The sequence below is a fragment of the Paroedura picta genome, chromosome 8 (genome assembly GCF_049243985.1).
Source record: "Paroedura picta isolate Pp20150507F chromosome 8, Ppicta_v3.0, whole genome shotgun sequence".
Classification (NCBI taxonomy): Eukaryota; Metazoa; Chordata; class Lepidosauria; order Squamata; family Gekkonidae; genus Paroedura; species Paroedura picta.
Window position 1 is genome coordinate 84274750 of NC_135376.1, and position 9704 is coordinate 84284453.

Below are 9704 nucleotides of genomic sequence, written 5' to 3' on the forward strand. Positions count from 1 at the left end.
CCGATGAAATTTCCAAGCCACTGAAGGACATCCAGCAAGGAAAAGCACCAGGCTTTGACTACATCAACAATGAGTTCTGGATCAACAGCAGTATGTTCACAAAGAGTGGCTCACAAAGTTTCTCACAGGCATCATGAGAACAGGAAGAATTCAAGACAGCAAAGACAGTTGCTATACCGAAACCTGGAAAACCAAAACATCTGGTGAAAAGTTACAGGCCTATTTCACTTCTGAGTTCATTATAAATGTATTCTATTTATTTATTAATTACATTTATATCCCGCCACTCCCACAAGGGCTTGTGGCGGCTAACAAGATAAAACCCCATTACATAATAACCTCAATAAAATAAATAACAATTTCAATCAAACTAGCCAAATTGATGTCCTTCGGTACAGTCAAACTCCTTAAGAGATTAATCCCAAACAGAATCAGTGAAAGAATTAACAAACCTGTCGCTATGGAGGAAGCAGGATTTAGACCCTGTCATAGTTGTGAAGACCAGGTTCTCAGCTTATCAACTTTAATTGAGACAAGGTATCAAAAGTGGTTTTTTAAAAATTTATTCATCTGATGGTTTGTTTATTATATTTGTATGCCACCACTCCCAGACCTGCTGTCTCGTGGCGGTGAACTATAATAAAACATACAATAAAAACAGTGATATACAATACAATCCTATAACCTCCCCAAACCCTCCCCCCCTCCCCAGTCTTTCAGATCCACCAAGTCCCTGAGACATCATCAGTTTTTGTTGATCTGACTGCTGGTTCTGATACAGTCTGGAGGGATGGTCTTTTATACAAGTTTTTACATGTTTTCTCCCGCAGAACATTATTTCAACTCTGAAATAACATGCTGAATGATAGAAATTTCCAAATAATTATATCTCAGTCAATCAGCAAGCAGAAGAAACTGAATAATGGACTACCCCTGGCATGATCATTTCTTTTCAATCTGTACATTTTTGATGTTCCCAAGACAATATCCAGGAAGTTTGCTTATGCCCATGTGGCAATTGCAAGGCACCAATAAACTTAAAGGACTGAAGAAATACTGACTAGGAATCTCAAAATTTTGGGTGACTGCTACCATAAATGATGACTTATCCCAAGTCCAGGAAAAACAGAATGCTTCTGTTTCCATCTCAATTAACAATCTTGCCACATGTGAATCTTTATGGCACCCGACTTACACACCACCACACACCTAACTATCTTTGCATTACCATGGACAAGACTATAAATATCATCTTACAAATCTAGCAGCAAAAATGTGCACACAAAATGACATTCTCCCCAAATTATGTGGTACATCTGCTACAACACTTAGATTCTCTGCTTTGGGGTTGCTGCAGATTATTGTGCTTCACTGTGGCTCACCAGCCTCTGTGACCACAAACCTGACGGCCAATTCAATACAACAATGAGAACCATCAGGGAAATTGGCTGGAAGAAGATGACAGGACTCATAAGCTTCCCTCTTTCTTATATCCATCCTCTTCATTCTCTCTCTCTCTCTCACACACACACACAGCAACTTCCTGGAAACATAAATCTAGCACATCAAGGAGAAGGCTAGGCTAGAACCATTTGCCTGAAATGCTTGATTTTCATGGGCAGGGAGTTTTTGATGTAGGGTAGGGATGGGCACAGTTGGGGGAATATGCCACTCTCTGATTTGTCTGCTCATAGAGATCAACCAAGTTCTTTGTGCCTTGGGAAATAAGTATGCACATAACAAAAGTCTAAAATTCCTCTACCAAAGGATGATTGTCAGCAAATTGGCCAACAAAAACCTAATTATATTCAAAGAACTGGCAAATTTTAAGTAGTGCATGATTTAATGGTCCCCACTGCCCAGACAACAGCAAACGGTAATCCTAAAATTGCTTAATAGTTTGAGGAATGCAACACCTTTATATGGGCTCCATGCTTTAATACGTTGTCATGGTTGGCCCTTGTTTTGGAAAGATCCAAACAGAAAAAACACATTTACTCAAATACAGTTGGCACGGCACTCGCCCTGCATGAAAAATCTACTAAGACTTGCCCAGTATAAACAGACGGAAATGTGTCCTTTTATATCAGAGGAGATATGTTGGGACAAGCAGAAGTAACCTGAACGAGCTGGTAAAAAATATGGGGGGAAGTGTATATCTTCCATTTAAGGCCAACCAAATGTTGCCTGTATATAGTACCCAGTGTTTTCCTAAATTGCCTTGGAAACCTCTGCATGCAGCTACTTGTCAGAGCTATTTTGCACTTTCCATGTTCAATGGAAAGAACTCTCTTATTAGAGCCGGCCAGAGGTTGTCTAGTTCTTGACAGCCCTGGAAGGGTTTCCGGAATGGCTGGGGATTCGTTTTTACTGGGTAGTATGACTATATGATCATGTTGACCCCCCCCCTCCTAAAATGGCCAATGATGGGCCTGGAGGGGGTGGGATGGGAAGGGGCCCTGGGTGGGGGTGAACACAGCTCTGCTTCCCAACAATATTCTGCATGATCGAGCAACTTCTGGGGTTTCTTGAAGCCTGAAGAATGTTTTTATTTTATTTTTTATTATTGGACTTATTGCCCACCACTCTCATTTCTGGCTCATGGTGGGTTACAGATTAGTCCAAAATTAAAACCCCATTAAAAAAACCCATTAAAAGCATCCGGACGAACAATATACATATCAAACTCCAGCAATAAAACCATAACAGGGAACCTCTCTGACCCCACCAAGAACTAATATAGGAGTGGGAGGAGGAACACAGATCTTCAATAAGTACATGCTCTTAATCCTAGGGGGGGAGCCCATCAGATCTTGCATGCCACGCCCGCCTCAACCATAGATTTGGTGGAAGAGCTCCATTTTGCAGGCCTTGTGGAAAGCAGACAGATCCAGCAGGGCCCGCAGCTCCTCCAGGAGCTCATTCCACCAGGGAGGGGCCAGGACCGAAAAGGCCTGGCCCTGGTTGAGGCCAAGCGCATCTCCCTGGGTTTCTCAAGGGTAAAAAAATTGAGAAAGGCTGATCAAGTTTAATGTTCTAGGTTAGATTACTGCAGGATGCTCTGCATGGGACTGCCCTTTAGAAGTGTTCAGAAACTTCAGTTGGCACAGAATGCTGCAACCAGGATGTTGACTGCTGTGAGTCACACGGACCATACCTGTCCAGCCTTGGCCAATCTACAGTGGATCTCAGATAGTTTCTGTGTATGCTTAAAGACATTGGGGTGTTCACTTTCAAAGCCTTGTACTTAACTGTTCTCCTCTCCAACTTCATCCCACGCTCCTGTCCAGGCTTGGTTTGGTTTTCCTTGCTGCTCCTGAGCCTTCTAACTCCAGTCCTTTCTTATTCCTGACTACTTATAGCCCCAGCTCCACACTTGGGGTTCTGGCATAAGCTCTGGCCTCCTCTTTTCTGATCCCTGTGTCTTAGGCAAGCGCCTGTTCTCCATGGCCAAACTCCAACCCCCTGGCCTCCGGTAGCCATTGCTCCTTTGCCTAGGCTGCTGGCCTTCTGAGCCTCCCGTTGTCCCTGAAAGCGAAGAAGCCTGGTTGCATTCCCCCCACCTCAAAGAAAGCCCAATGGGAATGTGACCTACAGTTAATATCTATACAAGCAAAAAACACAATTCATTATAATCAATGAGGGTTTGTGTGCTGAAAGGATTCAGGGCCGGGGCAGTAGGGTTGCCAGCTCTGGGCTGGAAGATACCTGGAAAGTTGGGGGGGGGGGTGGAGCTTAAAGAATAGAGTTGGGAAGCATAACTATGGACATACACACACCATCCTAATTTACAGTTGCTGCTGCACTTGAAAAGGAAGGTGGCATAGTATAGTCTAATATTGTCAGATCTCAGAAACTAAGTAGGGCTGGTGCTTGGAAGAGAGACCACCAAGGAAGACTCTGCAGGGGAAGACAATGGCCAACCACCTCCGCTTCTTACTTACCTTGGAAGCTCCTTGTTGTGACTGCCGTAAATTGGCTGTGACTTGACACCACTGGACACCCACATTTCCACCGGCCCTTGCTCGCTTTTGTCCTTGAGACTGCCACAAAATTTCAACAATCAGCTTTCGTTCCATACCCGAAGGCTTGCAATCTTCATCCCATACAGATCAACAAGGTCTTGTAATTTAAACAGAAGACCCCTTCTCCCAAGGCTCTGCTTAGAAAAGGGGTACACTCTTTTTTTTTTTAACAAAACCTGATAAACATTGTCACACTTTCCTTTCTGGTGACCTTTTAAATCCCAGGCTGCATTTGACCCCTTTGGAAATGTCGTTCAACCGGATCAACAGCACGACATGCTGCTGTGCTATCTGGGCGAGCGAGACGTCTTTTGCGGAGTTCTGCAGCCAAAAACAGCAAAGAAGGGAACAAAGAAGCTGCACGTTGCTCTTTCCCCAGTCCAAACCATCCCTTATTTTAAGGCCTTGAAGATGTGCACTGCCTCCTGTACGAATGGCCAACAGACTTTCAACCCTGTACAGTAACCTTACGTCTTTCTGCAAAGACCAATGAGATGGCCCCTGGAGACCGTTTCCACTGAAATCCTCAGGAGGTGGACAATGGATGTTGGGTGAATTACCATTGGAGCTGAATTACCATAAGGAAGGTAGATTCAGGCCGCTTGGCTCACTGAGCACAATCAGCAAGCAAAAGAGGTGCTGCCCAGTTTCTTGGAATGCATTTATCTTGAAGACGGAGCTTCTACAGCATCTCAATCAAGAAAAGAAACACTTTTGACAGCTCCCGTTATTAATTTATTCTGCTAACATCATTATTAGCGGTGAACGACTTTCATAACATTTGGTCAGGATCCAAAAAACCTGGAAGTTGCTTTGGCATGCAAAGCAAGAGAATTCCAGGTCTTCACAAGCAATTCTCATTCTCCCTTAGGGCTCCAAAATGGAAAATTCCTAGAGATTTGGAGGAGCAGCCAAGAGTGGGGTTGGATCAATGGGAGGATAATGCCCATCCTCCAATGGAGCAGTTTTCTCCAGGGGATCTATGGAGAGCAGTTCTAATTCTCCAGAGCTGCACCTTGGGGGTTGGATTCTCTATAGCCCCTTCCCCATCTGTAAAGCCACTCACAAGGAACGAACGCAGCAGCTGAAAACCATGTCCACATGTGTCTTTCTGGTTGTTGTCTTGACCTATGTACGGCTATCCAGGGCCCATTCCACACACCTTGGATAACGCACTTTCCAATGTGCTTTTGCACCTTGATTCTCCTGTGTGGAACAGGAAAATCAACCTGTACAGTTCACTGAAAGTTCATTATCTAATGTGTGAGGAAGAGGCCCAGGTCCGTGAGCAACATAAGCAGAATAAAGGGTAAGATGGCTCTCATGCTTGCTGGAGGCAGCTGTGAGCCCCCAGAGGGCCAGCTGGCTTGGCAGCCATGTTCTGATTGTGTCCTACTCACTGATCTGGGCACCAACAGCATTATTTACTGCCTGGTTGACTGGCGGGGCTAAGAAGAACTCATCGATAGAGTAGGCAGCAATAATGGGGCTTAAAAGAAGGGGAAGTGGCCTATCGGCTCAGCTCCTGAAGAAGCCAGGAAGCCTTCTCTAAAGACTAGCCTTCAAAAGCAAGACCTATTGACCAATCAGCTCTTCAGGTCTATTAGGATAAACCAGTTTTTGCTCCAGCCAGAGCCAAAGCAAGGACCAAGGAGAATTCTTTCCAGAGGCCTTGTGGAAGTGGAGGGGCACAGAGGAGAGTCCAAGTTAAGAGCATTAAGATGAAGACAAATTCCTGCCCCAAGACAATACAGGGGACGGAGACAAAGAGAGGGACCATGGGACCAAGCGTGAGTGAATACTAGTCACATGCTGCTTTGAGGATGCCAGCCTCCAGGTAGGACCTGATGATCCCTCAGAATTACAGTGCACAACCAGCCAACAGAGATGTTTCCCAGGAGAAAACGGATGATGCAGAGGGCAGACTCTGTGGCATTGTATCCCACAGAGATCTTTGTCCTCCCCAGGTGACACCCCTAAATCTCCATGCATTTCTCAACCTGGCTGTGGCAAACCTAGCCCCACATCCCCACCGGGGGGGGGGGGCTGGCCACCATATCTGTTTTTGTTTCTGATGAGGATTAAGATTAAGCGATGAGCTCGTTACCCGAGAAAGAGCAATCAATCGAGTACAAATGAAGGGAGCTCCAAATCATCTCTCAGTTCATTCAGCTATTCCAAGGAAGGGTCCAACAAACCTTTTAAACACATAGAAGGGTCTTTGGACCCCGTCTGTCAAGCTAGTTATTATTATGCTATATAAAGACGGCTGGTGCCAAGGCAAACAGACAGCATCCATTTTAGCAGCAGCTTGAGGTTTTCTCTTAAAGGATGAACAACGGCTGATTCTAGCAGGCTGATGGAAACAGGAAGCGAGAACCTCTTTTGTAGAACTTCTTCTATGCTATGGGAAACTGAGCAGCAGCCGGTGCTGCGATTTTGCACTTGTAAATGAGATTACGTTGGGTCACGGCCAGACGTGGAAGGGTGAACTTAATGTGACGTACATGAAGATCTAACAGCAATAGTAAATCAAGCAGCATGAAAAGGGAGCCAAAACCTTTGCCTTTTGAGTAAATTTCTCTAGCCTACAATAGCTTCTATGGTAAGCCAAGTACAAGCTCATAGGCTTCATAGTCATGGTATGAACACCTCTGCCACCTGAGGGAAATCTGGGCAGAGCTTCTGCTCCTTCTCTTGTTTCAGGTAGTTAAGCCCAATGACATGTCTGGGGTGTAGCAACGAGGGCTCTTGGTGGAGAGGCACAACTGCTTGTGAAACCCCCCCCCCCCCGTCTGCTGTGGCTCTCCACCCACCAGCATGCTGGAGGAAGGCCAAAGCATGTCCCCTGTCCTGCCAACCAAGGGTTTGTTTCTCCTCTTGGTCACAAAGGAAGGCAAGGGAAGGTGTGGCAGGGGGACTCTGGAAGCCAGGTGGGAGAGCATCTTTGCCTCTCGGAACACTGGAGTGGTGCCAGATGAAGTTGATGGTTGACCCAGGGTCAAGTCAGATGCATGAACCAACGCATTCTTGGGCCTTGACTCTTAGCCTCTGGTTTGCAGCCTGTAGCTCTCTCAGCTGGGCCAGTGGGCTATTACATTGTTTTTGTCCTCTCTCTCTTTTTTTAATGTGATTTTTCTTTTGTACAAAATATTGGGGGCCAGTGCAGAAGTGGTTTAAGGACTTTCAGCACCTGAGCCAGTTTAAGGATATACGGGGGCCCTAGCAGTATACAAGTACAGTGGGGGGGGGGGATACAGAACGGGGTGGAGGCCCCCCTAGTGGAAAGTGTCCATACAGAGGGAAAAGTGGGGAGAAGATAGGCTATGACCCTGATCCATGGGGGAGAAGGCACTAGGGGGGGGGCCTGGAAACATGGGGCATGGAGCATGTGCTACATGGATAAACTGGCCCTGTGCTACATGGATAAACTGGTTTGACTTGACAGACCTCTTTAAATTTCAAAGCACAATGTGTTCACTTACCGAGACTTTCTGTTCTTGACGGTTCCAGGGCAGACTAGTCTGCGACTGTGGGGAATGTTCTTCCCAAAGTTAACAGGCAGGACACGCAAGCTTTGATGACTCTGATGGAGGGGTTCCCAAACAATCCTCAGTCCCAGAAAAGCCTCTGCTTATAATTAGCTAAAACTAGCCAAACTGGGCAAACCTTAAGTCAAGAAAAAGTGAGGCATCCCACTGCGTAGAGCTACAAAAAGGACATGCAAAAGGTCATTAAAGCTAAGAATATTCTGAGGCCTAGATTCGATATTCCAATGTGCCCATCATTGGTGGGGAAACCAGTTGAGGCTGGGGCTATTTGCTACAATGTGGAAAAACTCCCTGTGGGGAATTAACTACTACCACACACCATCATCCTCCGGCCAAAGGCGGCATCAGTTGAGATGATAGCATCCTTGCAACCGTGGTAAAGGCATTCATTGGAATTATTTAGCTACTACCCTAAAGACTCTTTGGAGCAGGGGGCACCAGTGCGTTAGCTGTGGCTGCCATGGCAACCTGACTAATGTAGGTGAGGCTTTTGCTCCACAAGGCTTCTGAAATACTGGAGATTTGATTGGTAAGCTTCAGCTAGGCCAGGGGTAGTCAAACTGCGGCCCTCCAGATGTCCATGGACTACAATTCCCAGAAGCCCCTGCCAGCATTCGCTGGCAGGGGCTCCTGGGAATTGTAGTCCATGGACATCTGGAGGGCCGCAGTTTGACTACCCCGAGCTAGGCACTCTTTCATCGACCTACCAGTTGTTGAGACCAAAGGCCTAGACTTCAGGGGACATTAGCTTGAGACAGATTGACTCGTCTCTTACTTTTGAACGTTAAATCATTTTTTATTGTTCAAATCGGGCCACATTTCAAAGGAGCCTAGGTGTTGGAAAGACAATTTTCCTCAGACTCGTGAAAAAAATAATCTTTTAGGATGAGGCTTGGGTCGGTCCTGACAACCACTTCCTTCTTGTGAGTAACGCGCCAGGGACATTCAACTCTGAGACTGTAGAGGCGAATAGAATGCCAGCTTAGAACACAGCCGTCAAATGTCTCTTTCTCCATAATTCAAATATTGCCTTAATAAGAGATGATAACCTCAATTTTTGTCTTGTACTCGATATCCTAGGCTAGCCCAATCTTCTCCGATCTCGAAAGCAAAGCAGGGTCAGCTCCGATTAGCATTTGAATGGAAGACCATCAAGGAAGTCTAGGGTCACAATGCAGAGACGGACAACGGCTGCCTTGAAAACCTTAGAGAAGGGATTCCCAACCAGGGGTCCATGGGAGTTCTGAAGGGGGTCTGCAGGAGCTCTGAAGTGCTGTGCTATAAGGGGCCTTGGGCTGACTTCCCAGCTCCTACTCTTCTTTCCAGCCTACGTGAAGGAGAACAGCCATACTAATAGTAAAGCCAGGGAGAAAGAGCACAAGGGCTAAGGGTGTGGCTAGTGTATAGCAGAGCTGACCACTTCTGGGGCTCCTCAAAGTCTGAAAAATTATTTCAGGGGCTCCTCCACCGTCAAAAGGTTGAAGAAGGATGCCCTAGAGGGTCGCCAGAAGTAATTTGGACCCTGACAAACAATTTCCACCATCAAAACTTTTTTTATCCTAATGAAGATGATCCAATGTCATTGCCGCACTGCCCCATGCTGGTAGGGGAGCAACAGCCTCTGCAATAGCCTGGTGTGAAACCATAGTCAAAGAATCCCAATTGGTATCAAACAAGCAATCTCAGGAATTTGGCAGACATTGTTGGATCTTCACAAGTCCACTTTAGTACCAATTGTGGCAAGTTTTGGATCTTCTGCTGACTTTCTTGCAAAGAGACTACATTGCTGTCAACACTGATGCAATGAGCGCTTCTCCCAGGGGTGATGATGTGCAAGGAGATCATGTTGTCTTTCCTGAGAAGTGCTTCTTGCATCAGACAGGTATTTTTCTTGTGACAACAAAGATGTTCTCCTGGAAGCAAAACCGAGTGAAAGGCACATTCTTTTGGGTGAACGGCTCTCCTCTGAACATGGGGAAGTTGCTGCCCTCATGGGGTGAAGCACAACCCAGTGTCACCAAACAGAAGCCCCCTCGGGCCACAGACCAGGCTGAGGGGAAGGACTCTGGATGAGTCCTAATAGAAATCAAGGAGATTCGCTGGAGGGATGAGATCACATTCGGTTCCA